General features: G+C 35.9%; 1 protein-coding gene across 3 annotated transcripts in view; it reads right to left on the reverse strand.

The window, feature by feature from the left end:
• COP1 (COP1 E3 ubiquitin ligase) overlaps nt 1-12,008 on the reverse strand; it is a 273,507-nt gene that overhangs the window by 209,192 nt on the left and 52,307 nt on the right. The window lies entirely within an intron of this gene.

Here is a 12,008-nt window from a genome sequence, read left to right on the forward strand (position 1 = left end):
AAAACTAACTTGAAAACAACAGGCGTTTTCAACTACATTTCTCATCGACCACGCAGAAAAAACTATTTATGGGAAATGGCAATTCTGTTATCTGTCCTGGCTTTCTCTTCCCCAACCAAACTAATAAAACATCAAGACAAAAACTGTAGTGGAGGGACTTCCCTGGGGGTACAGTGGTTAAGACTCTGTGCTTCCAATGCAGGGGGTGGGGGTTCAATTCCTGGTTGGGGCGCTAAGATCCCACATGTTGTGTGGTATGGCCAAAAAAATTTTTTTTAATTTAAAAAACAAAAACACAGTGGAGCCAATGTAGTTTCTAGACACTGAAATCACTTTCCCCATAAGAATTTAACTTGCAGGGGAGTAAGAAGCATAATAAATAGGAAGAAATTCATGCTGTTCAGAAATCTAATTTACTATTTCTGGTCATTACTTACACAGATGTGAGAATTAATATATTTCTATGAAAGATTTCAGTCAAACTCAAACATTTAAAAACAAAATTTTAATATTATCAAGTGGAGGGAGGGTAAATAAACACACATTGGTAACTGAAACAAAGATGTAACAGATAAATAGTAATTATAAGTTTAACATTTTTTGTTATCAAAAAAATAAAATTACAGGGGAACTCCCTAGTGGTCCAATGGTTAGGACTCTGCCCTTTCAATGCTGAGGGAGTGGGTTCAATCCCTGTTAGGGGAACTAAGATCGTGCAAGAACAGCCAAAATAAATAAATAAAATAAAATAAAATTACAAAAAGATACCTTTTAGTATTAAAATTTACACAATGAACCAATGAATTTCAGCTACATCTGATAAATATACATAAAAAGAATATCAAAAGCTAAAAGTGGAATAACAATAAGACATGGTTTATGAACAACTACAATTCCAACTTTCCTATACATATTTTAAAAGAATAAAAAAGTCCAGTGGAGCATTTCTAAAACAAACAAAAATAAGAAAGATTAATAAAACTTTCATTTACCTGGCTGTGCAACAGAATTATTTGAGGCATTTCTTAAAATAGACACTGGGATGGATTTTATATGATTCTGTTACTCTAGAAAAGATTCCAGGAATTTGTATGTTTATAGATTGATAAGAATAAGCCAGTCAGAATTTGAAGACTCACTGAGATATTGCACATACTATAAAAAAGCACGGCCACTTTGGCTTGCAGGATCTTAGTTCCCTGACCAGGGAATGAACCCAGGCCCTCAGCAGTGAAAGCACAGAATCCTAACCACTGGACTGCCATAGAATTCCCCACTTCACTTTCAATGAACTGAAACTAGCTCAAGCAACAACTGAGCACCAACTCAGCTAAATTACTGATTAGACCAAAGAGGTCAGTCTCTTATCCTTGCTCCCTGACAAAGGAAAAGGCAAGACCATTCAGGAAGAAAGTATTAACTACTTTAGTCTCTGTACTGCTCTTGAATACAACTTTAAAATTACGAGACAGGGAAAGAAGTAGGAAAAGTCAAGAGAAAAAAACAGTCAAAATGGGACTCCCCTGGTGGCCCAGGGGTTGGGAATCTGCCTGCCAATGCAGGGGACACGGGTTCGAGCCCTAGTCCGGGAAGCTCTCACATGCCGCGGAGCAGCTGGGCCCGTGTGCCACAACTGCTGAGCCTGTGCTCTGAAGCCCACGAGACACAACTACTGAGCCTGCGTGCCACAACTACTGAAGCCCATGCGCCTAGAGGCTGTGCTCCGCAACAAGAGAAGCCACTGCAATGAGAAGCCCGTGCACAACGAAGACCCAACACAGCCAAAAATAAAAAAAACCGAACAAACAAAAAAACAAACAGGCCAAAGAATGAAGTTCACAGATGACACACTTGCTGGAATGAGCAAAAAAGACTTTAAAATATGTCTCTATATTATTAAAGAATTAATGGGGGGGTGGTGGTGGGATGAACTGGCAGATTGGGATTGACATATATACACTAATATGTATAAAATAGATAACTAATAAGAACCTGCTGTATAAAAAAATGAAATAAAAAAAGAATTGAGAAAATGGACAAAATGAGCAAAAAATATGGAGAATCAGAAAAGAATTGAAAGAACAAAGTATAACCTAGAAATGAAGAATAAAAAGTCTGAAATAAAAAAATAAAAATAAAAAAACTATGAATGAAGTTAGGAACAGATGGACAGAACAGAGGAAAGGAATAACGAACTCAAAGACAATTCAATATAAATTACTTAACCCAATTCAGAGAGAGAAAAAATAAAAACAGAGCATCAGAAATATGTGGGATAATATGAAACAATAAAACACATGACTGGAATCCTAAGGAAAAGGAGAGAGAGCACAGGGCTGAATAAATAATGGTTCACATGTTCAACACACAGATCCTCCTGTTCTGTGAAACACAAGCAGGATAAATATTTTTTAAATGAAAGCTAGGAATTTCACAGTCAAACTGAAAACTAATGTCAAAAAGAACATCTTAAAAGCAGCTAAAAAGGATACACTAGGGGAAGAACATTAAGAATGACTGAAAATTTCATCAGAAACAAAGGAGCAAATAGAAAATGAAAATACATCTTTGAAGCGTTAAAAGAAAACAAAAAGGGCTTCCCTGGTGGCGCAGTGGTTGAGAATCTGCCTGCCAATGCAGGGGACACGGGTTCGAGCCCTGGTCTGGGAAGATCCCACATGCTGCGGAGCAACTAGGCCCGTGAGCCACAACTACTGAGCCTGCGTGTCTGGAGCCTGTGCTCCGCAACAAGAGAGGCCGCGAAGGTGAGAGGCCCGCGCACCGCGATGAAGAGTGGCCCCCGCTCGCCGCAACTGGAGAAAGCCCTCGCACAGAAACGAAGACCCAACAGAGCCATAAATAAATAATAAATAAATAAATAAATAAATAAATAAAAGAAATGTCCATTTCAATCCAAAAAAAAAAAAAGAAAACAAAAAAACCAGACTTCTATGCAGAACAAAACTATCAGCTATACAAGAAATAGTAAGGAAAATTACACAGACAAAAGGGAAATGACTCAGATGGAACCTCAGATCTACAAGAGAAAATGGAGACAACTCAAAGGTAAATATTTTGATTTAAAAGGGTCTTTTTTTTTCTTTTTTTGCATCATTTCTTCAAGAGACTATTAACTGTTAAAAGCAAAAATAACTGGTGGGGTTTATAATATAATTTGAATCACGAAAGGCAGGAGCTTGGTAAATTGAAATACTATACGGTCTTGTACTTTCCATAAAATGGTATATAGTTGACCCTTGAACAACACAGGTTTGAACTGCATGGGTCCACTTATACATGGATTTTTTTCGATAAATACTAACTGCAGTACTACACGATCCATAGCTGGTTGAACCCATGGATACTGAACCGTGGATATGGAGGGCTGATTATAAAGTTAGATGCGGATTTACAACTTTGCAGGGGTCAGCACGCTTAATAGCTGCATTGTTTAAGGGTCAACTGTATATTCAATGTCGACTGTGAATACAATGTCCTTGAAGTGGCATACTATAAACTCAAGGTTGACTGTGAAAAGTAAAAAAGGCATTTTGTAATCTTTAGAGAAACCACTAGAAATGCAATAATAAGCAATATGCGAAAAATAGAGAAGATGGTATACTAAAATGAAACCCTGGAAACTCAATGATCTCTAAAGAAAGCAAGAAAGGAGAAAGGGGAAATAAGGAATATATGGAAAAACAGAAAACAAATACCAACACGGTAGACCTCAAACCTGACCACATTGATAATTATTATATATTACATTTAAATGAACTTAAGCATTTGAATTAATGAGCTTATTAGATTGCATTAAAAACTCAACTACATGCAGTTAAGAGACACATTTTTAAAATATAAAAGCAACAGAATGAAAGTAAAAGGGTACAGAAGAATATACCATAGAAACTCTAGTCATAACTAAGCTACTGAGGCTATATTAACATCAGAAAATATAAAAGCAGACTCCAGAACAAGGTATATTTCCAGCAATAAACATATACAATTCATAGTGACAAAGGGGATGATTCATCCAGAAGACATAACAATCCTAAACATGTAGGCACCTAATAACGGGCTTCAAAATACATGAAGTAAAAATCATAGAAATCCATGGAAAATAAACAATCAAAAATTGTATTTTTAACATACCCCAATCAATAATTGATGGAGCAAGGAGAAAATAAATTTTTAAATAATATTAACAAACTCTACATTTATAAAGCACAGCAAATAACACATTGCTTTTAAATGAAGGTGAACATTTAACAAAACAGACCATATAGTGAGCCATAAAAAAAAAAAAATCACAATAAATTTCAATGGACCAAAAGCAAACAAATTGAAGTTACTGGCTAAAATGCAATGAGAAAGATAGAATTCCTACTTTAAACAACAAAACAGAAGGCTAGTTATATGAATGGATGAATTTCAGACAAAGGACCAGAAATAATACATTATCCCAGGAGCTAGGTGGAAAAACTTCGAAATACACAGGCATCAGGTAGAACACTCAACGAGACTGCCAAAAATCGATTCTAGTTCTACCTAACAAAGCTTAAAAAACAAGCTTCAAGAGAATCAAACTATTTCAAAAATACTTAACTACATGCCAGAACAAAGTTTAGAAATGTGTAAAGGAATACAAAAATAACAACACTAAACAAGGTAAAATGTACAATTTCTGGCATCCAATCAAAAGATTAATAAGTATGCAAATAAGGAAAATACGGCCCAAAATAAGGCGAAAAAAATCCATCAATAAAAACAGATGCAGCAATCACACAAATAATAAAATAAGCAAATACAGCCATAAAAAAGTTACTATAACTACCTATATGTGTTCTCCAAGTTAAGGAGAGACAAAAGATTATAGAAAAAAGTAGTGAACTTGACAACAGAAATAGAAACTATCCGAAATGAACTAGACAGGGGAAAAAGACAAAACATAAATAAGAACAGCTGTTTATGCATGAGCTGTGGTATAACTTCAACCAACCGAACAGATGTGTAATTGGAGTTCCCAAAGTGGAAAAGGTGACAGAAAAATATTTGAAGAAATAATGACCAAAAATTTTCCAAATCTTATGGAAACTATAATCCCACCAATCCAAGAATCTCAAAGAACCCCACGAACAAGAAACATGGCGGGGGTGGGGGGGAATCTATACCAAGGTATATCAAAGTCAAAATACTTAAAACCACAAAAAGAACATTTTAAACTGAGAGAAATACATTTCATTCTGAGGATGAAGACTTCTCATCTGAAACAATGCAAGACAATGGACAATGGAGCAACATCTTTAAAATACTGAAAGAGAAAAAGTAAATCTAGAATTCTATACTCACTTGCAACTGCCTTTCAGGCATAAAGGGTAAATAAAGACTCTGTCAGATATAGAAGGTGAAAGATTCATCACCAGCAGATCTACACTAAAGAAATGATAAAAGCTGTCCTTCAGGCGGAAGGAAAAATACAGATGGAATTCAAAAGAATGAATGGGGACTTCCCCGGTGGCAGAGTGGTTGAGAATCCGCCTGCCAATGCAGGGGACACGGGTTCGAGCCCTGGTCCGGGAAGATCCCACATGCCGCAGAGCAACTAAGCCTGTGTGCCACAACTACTGAAGCCTGCATGCCTCGAGCCCATACTTGACAACAAGAGAAGCCACTGCAACGAGGAGCCCACGCACCACAAAGAGGAGCCCACGTTCGTCTCAACTAGAGAAAGCCCGCGCACAACAACGAAGACCCAACGCAGCCCAAAATAAATAAATAGTAGATAAGTAAATAAATAAATAAACTTATTTATTTATTTACTTTTAAAAAACACACACATGAAAGAATGAACGAAAGAGTGACCGGAAAACAAGACAATGAAGTACACCAGAAATGATAAATATATGTATATATAGAACTTTTAAAAAATCTCCATAAAACATAATTTATTGTTTAAACCAAAATTAATAATGATTTATGTGGGGGGGGTTATAACATATAAAGAAGTAAAACATTTGACAAAAAATAGTACAAAGGCTGAGAGAGAAGAAATGGAAGTATATTGTTGTAAGGTTCTTATAATACTGATGAAGTAAGATAATATTACTCAAAAGTACAATGTAATAGCAATTATACTAAAATCCCAAAAGCAACCACTAAGAAACCGAACAAAATGTTCTATCTGACAAGCCAATGAGACAAATAAAATGAAATCATGAAAAATACTCAATCTAAAATCATATAAATCAGTCTGACCACAATACAATTCAACTAGAATTCAATTACCAAAATAGCATTTGGCAAAGTAGCAATATCCAAAATACACACACACACACACACACACACACACACACAAACACACTTCTAACAAATCAATAAGAAAAAAGAAACAATCTATTAGGAAAATGGGTATAGGCTATGAATAGGCAATTCATCAAATAAGAAACCAAGATAGACAAACAAATGAAGAAATTCTCTTTGCTAGTAATCACAGAAATACAAAAAATACAAAATGACAAAACAAAACACACACATACACACACACAAACACAAGCATCTGACAACTATCAGACTGGCAGAAACTAAAAAAAAATACCAAGGGTTGATATGGTACAAACCCACAGAAGAGCAATATGGCAATATTTAATATGGTTAACATGGGCATTCAAACCCTATGAAAAGCAATTCCACTCCTTAAATCACTAAGTATATATATATGAGCACAAGGAGACATGAATAACGATACTAAATGCAGTACTGACACTCATAATTATGAATTCAGAACAACTTAAATGCCCATCAACAGGGGAATAGAAATGTTCATGCAATGGATTACTATAGAGAAGTGAAAATAATTAAACTAGATCTATATTTATCAGCAGGAACCTCAAAAAGTAAACAAAAACGCACAGGTCAAAAAGATGACTACAGTTTGAAACTCTTTATATAAACTTTTAAATCATACAAACAATACTTTATGTACGGTTGTAGATACAAGTATATGTTTAATAAGAGCTTATACACGCTTGAGAAGGATCCTTGCCAACTTCATATGGTGGTTACTCTGGGAGAATGGAATGAGATGAGAGGGTTTTAAGAATAAAAAAGTATTTAATTCTCAAAAGGCAGACCTAAGACAAATATGGTAAACTGTTACTATTTATTAAAATTGAAAGAAGGTAAGTCAACAGTCTCATTATTTTCTGTACTTTTCTGTATGTTAGAAATATTCATCAAGTTAAATAATAATGCAAAGTAAAACAGGAAAACAATAATGAAAAATGTTATAATACCTATGACAGGAAGTTTGCTTCTGAACTGGCTCCCTCGTCAAAAAATAACAGAAAAGACCTGAGTTCTAAAACTAAGATACCTGTACTTCTTCAATTCTAAGACAGAGACAAAAAGCATGCAAAGATTAATGTTGACACGTCAAAGGGGGAATAAGGTTAACAGCTCTCATATTCAGTATGTAAACTTATCTATCTTCAGTAAATAGCCCATACACACCCTTAAGTGAGCCTGTGGTGCAATAGTCCAGAAAGTCTCTCTTTTACCACCACCACGGAAAAAAAACTCTAGTGTTCTCTTAAGGTGCCAAAGGGAGAATCATTTGCTATGAGTTGTACAGGAAGGGATCAGAGAATCCAACTGCTTCTTAATCAGATTCTCAACAAATCATCCTGTTTTCAGCCTTTACTGTGTGAGCTATCTCATGCTCCCAATTCCAAGGCCTTTGTTCCACAATATAAATAGGGTTCGTTCCTAGCTCTTCCCCACTGCTGGCTCAGCTTTCTCAGATCTCCTAATCTATTACTTTTCATCCACTGCTGCCATTGTCTCTTCTCCCATTCTTTTGCCTTTTAAAAGTCCCTTTACTGTCATTTTATTTTATTTTTAACTTCTTTATTGGAGTATAACTGCTTTACAATGGTGTGTTACTTTCTGCTTTATAACAAAGTGAATCAGTTATACATATACATATATCATGATATCTCTTCCCTCTTGCATCTCCCTCCCTCCCAGCTTCCCTATCCCACCCCTCTAGATGGTCACAAGTCACCGAGCTGATCTCCCTGTGCTATGCTGCTATTTCCGACTAGCTACCGGTTTTACATTTGGTAGTGTATATATGTCCATGCCACTCTCTCACTTTGTCCAAGCTTACCCTTCCCCCTCCCCGTGTCCTCAAGTCCATTCTCTAGTAGGTCTGCATCTTTATTCCCATCTTGCCCCTAGGTTCTTCATGAGCATTTTTTTTTTTTGATTCCATATATATTTGTTTGCATACGGTATTAGAATTTCTCTTTCTGACTTACTTCACTCTGTATGACAGACTCCAGGTCCATCCACCTCACTACAAACAACTCAGTTTCGTTTCTTTTCATGGCTGAGTAATATTCCATTGTATATATGTGCCACATCTTCTTCATCCATTCATCTGTCGATGGACACTTAGGTTGCTTCCATATCCTGGCTATTGTAAATAGAGCTGCAATGAACATTGTGGTACATGACTCTTTTTTGAATTATGGTTTTCTCAGGGTATATGCCCAGAAGTGGGACTGCTGGGTCGTACGGTAGTTCTATTTTTAGTTTTTTAAGGAACCTCCATACTGTTCCCCATACTGGCTGCATCAATTTACATTCCCACGAACAGTGCAAAAGGGTTCCCTTTTCTCCACACCCTCTCCAGCATTTGTTGTTTCTACATTTTTTTGATGATGGCCATTCTGACCAGTGTGAGATGATATCTCATTGTAGTTTTGATTTGCATTTCTCTAATGATTAATGATGTTGACCATTCTTTCATGTGTTTGTTGGCAATCTGTATATCTTCTTTGGAGAAATGTCTATTTACATCTTCTGCCCATTTTTGGATTGGGTGGTTTTTTTGATATTGAGCTGCATAAGCTGCTTGTAAATTTTGGAGATTAATCCTTTGTCAGCTGCTTCATTTACAAATATATTCTCCAATTCTGAAGGTTGTCTTTTCATCTTGTTTATGGTTTCCTTTGCTGTGCAAAAGCTTTTACGTTTCATTAGATCCCGTTTATTTTTGTTTTCATTTTCATTTCTGTAGGAGGTGGGTCAAAAAGGATCTTGCTGTGATTTATGTCATAGAGTGTTCTGCTTATGTTTTCCTCTGAGAGTTTCATAGTGTCTCTCTGGCCTTACATTTAGGTCTTTAATCCATTTTGAGTTTATTTTTGTGTACAGTGTTAGGCAGTGTTCTAATTTCATTCTTTTACATATAGCTGTCCAGTTTTCCCAGCACCACTTATTGAAGAGGCTGTCTTTTATCCATTGTATATTCGTGCCTCCTTTATCAAAGATAAGGTGACCATATGTGCATGGGTATATCTCTGGGCTCTTTATCCTATTCCATTGATCTATATTTCTGTTACTCTGCCAGTACCATACTGTCTTGATTACTGTAGCTTTGTAGTATAGTCTGAAGTCTGGGAGCCTGATTCCTCCAACTCCGTTTTTCTTTCTCAAGATTGCTTTGGCTATTCGGGGTCTTTTGTGTTTCCATACAAATTGTGAAATTTTTTGTTCTAGTTCTGTGAAAAATGCCAGTGGTAATTTGATAGGGATTGCACTGAACCTGTAGATTGTTTTAGGTAGTATAGTCATTCTCACAATGTTGATTCTTCCAATCCAAGAACACAGTATACCTCTCCACCTATTTGTATCATCTTTAATTTCTTTCATCAGTGCCTTATAATTTTCTGCATACAGGTCTTTTGTCTCCTTAGGTAGGTTTATTCCCAGGTATTTTACTCTTTTTGTTGCAATGGTAAATGGGAGTGTTTTCTTAATTTCACTTTCAGATTTTTCATCATTAGTGTATAGGAATGCAAGAGATTTCTGTGCATTAATTTTGTATCCTGTTACTTTACCAAATTCATTCACTAGCTCCAGTAGTTTTCTGGTAGCATCTTTAGGATTCTCTATGTATAGTGTCATGTCATCTGCAAACAGTGACAGCTTTACTTCTTCTTTTCTGATTTGGATTCCTTTTCTTTCTTTTTCTTCCCTGATTGCTGTGGCTAAGACTTCCAAAACTATGTTAAATAATAGTGCTGAGAGTGGGCAACCTTGTCTTGTTCCTGATCTTAGTGGAAATGGTTTCAGTTTTTCACCATTGAGGACGATGTTGGCTGTGGGAGTGTCATATATGGCCTTCATTATGTTGAGGTAAGTCCCCTCTATGCCCACTTTCCAGAGGGTTTTTGTCATAAATGGGTGTTGAATTTTGTCAAAACCTTTCTCTGCATCTATTGAGATGATCATATATTTTTTCTCCTTCAATTTGTTAATATGGTGTATCACATTGATTTGTGTATACTGAAGAATCCTTGCATTCCTGGGATAAACCCCACTTGATCATGATGTATGATCCTTTTAATGTGCTGTTGGATTCTGTTTGCTAGTATTTTGTTGAGGATTTCTGCATCTATTTTCAACAGTGATATTGGCCTGTAGTTTTCTTTCTTTGTGACATCTTTGTCTGGTTTTGGTATCAGGGCGATGGTGGCCTCGTAGAATGAGTTTGAGAGTGTTTCTCCCTCTGCTATATTTTGGAAGAATTTGAGAAGGATAGGTGTTAGCTCTTCTCTAAATGTTTGATAGAATTCACCTGTGAAGCCATCTGGTCCTGGGCTTTTGTTTGTAGGAAGATTTTTAATCACAGTTTCAATTTCAGTGCTTATGATTGGTTTGTTCATATTTTCTATTTCTTCCTGGTTCAGTCTCGGAAGGTTGTGCATTTCTAAGAATTTGTACATTTCGTCCAGGATGTCCATTTTATTGGCATATAGTTGCTTGTAGTAATCTCTCATGATCCTTTGTATTTCTGCAGTGTCAGTTGTTACTTCCTCATTTTCATTTCTAATTCTACTGATGTGAGTCTTCTCCCTTTTTTTCTTGATGAGTTTGGCTAATGGTTTATCAATTTTGTTTATATTCTCAAAGAACCAGCTTTTAGTTTTATTGATCTTTGCTATCGTTTTTTTCATTTCTTTTTCATTTTTTTCTGATCTGATCTTTATGATTTTGTCTTCTGCTAACTTTGGGGCTTTTTTGTTCTTTCTCTAATTTCTTTAGCTATAAGGTTAGGTTGTTTATTTGAGATGTTTCTTTTTTCTTAAGGTAGGATTGTATTGCTATAAACTTCCCTCTTAGAACTGCTTTTGCTGCCTCCCGTAGGTTTTGGGTCGTCGTGGTTTCATTGTCATTTGTTTCTAGGTATTTTTTGATTTCCTCTTTGATTTATTCAGTGATCTCTTGGTTATTAAGTAGTGGATTGTTTAGCCTCCATGTGTTTTCACTTTTTACAGATTTTTTCCTGTAATTGATATCTAGTCTCATAGCGTTGTGGTCAGAAAAGATACTGGATACGACTTCAATTTTCTTACATTTACCAAGGCTTGATTTGTGACCAAAGATATGATCTATCCTGGAGAACGTTCCATGAGCACTTGAGAAGAAAGTGTATTCTGTTGTTTTTGGATGGAATGTCCTATAAATTTCAATTAAGTCCATCCTGTTTAATGTATCCTTTAAAGCTTGTGTTTCCTTGTTTACTTTCATTTTGGATCATCTGTCCATTGGTGAAAGTGGGGTGTTAAAGTCCCCTACTATGATTGTGTTACTGTTGATTTCCCCTTTTATGGCTGTTAGCATTTGCCTTATGTATTGAGGTGTTCCTATGTTGGGTGCATAAATATTTACAGTTGTTCTATCTTCTTCTTCGATTGATCCCTTGATCATTATGTAGTGTCCTTCTTTATCTGTTGGAATACTCTTTGTTTTAAAGTCTGTTTTGTATGATATGAGATTTGCTACTCCAGCTTTCTTTTGATTTGCGTTTACATGGAATATCTTTATCCATCCCCTCACTTTCAGTCTGTATGTGTCCCTAGGTCTGAAGTTGGTCTCTTGTAGACAGCATATATACAGGTTTTGTTTTTGTATCCATTCAGCCAGTCTATGTCTTTTGG

Source organism: Eschrichtius robustus, chromosome 3 (assembly GCF_028021215.1).
Source record: "Eschrichtius robustus isolate mEscRob2 chromosome 3, mEscRob2.pri, whole genome shotgun sequence".
NCBI classification, from domain to species: domain Eukaryota; kingdom Metazoa; phylum Chordata; class Mammalia; order Artiodactyla; family Eschrichtiidae; genus Eschrichtius; species Eschrichtius robustus.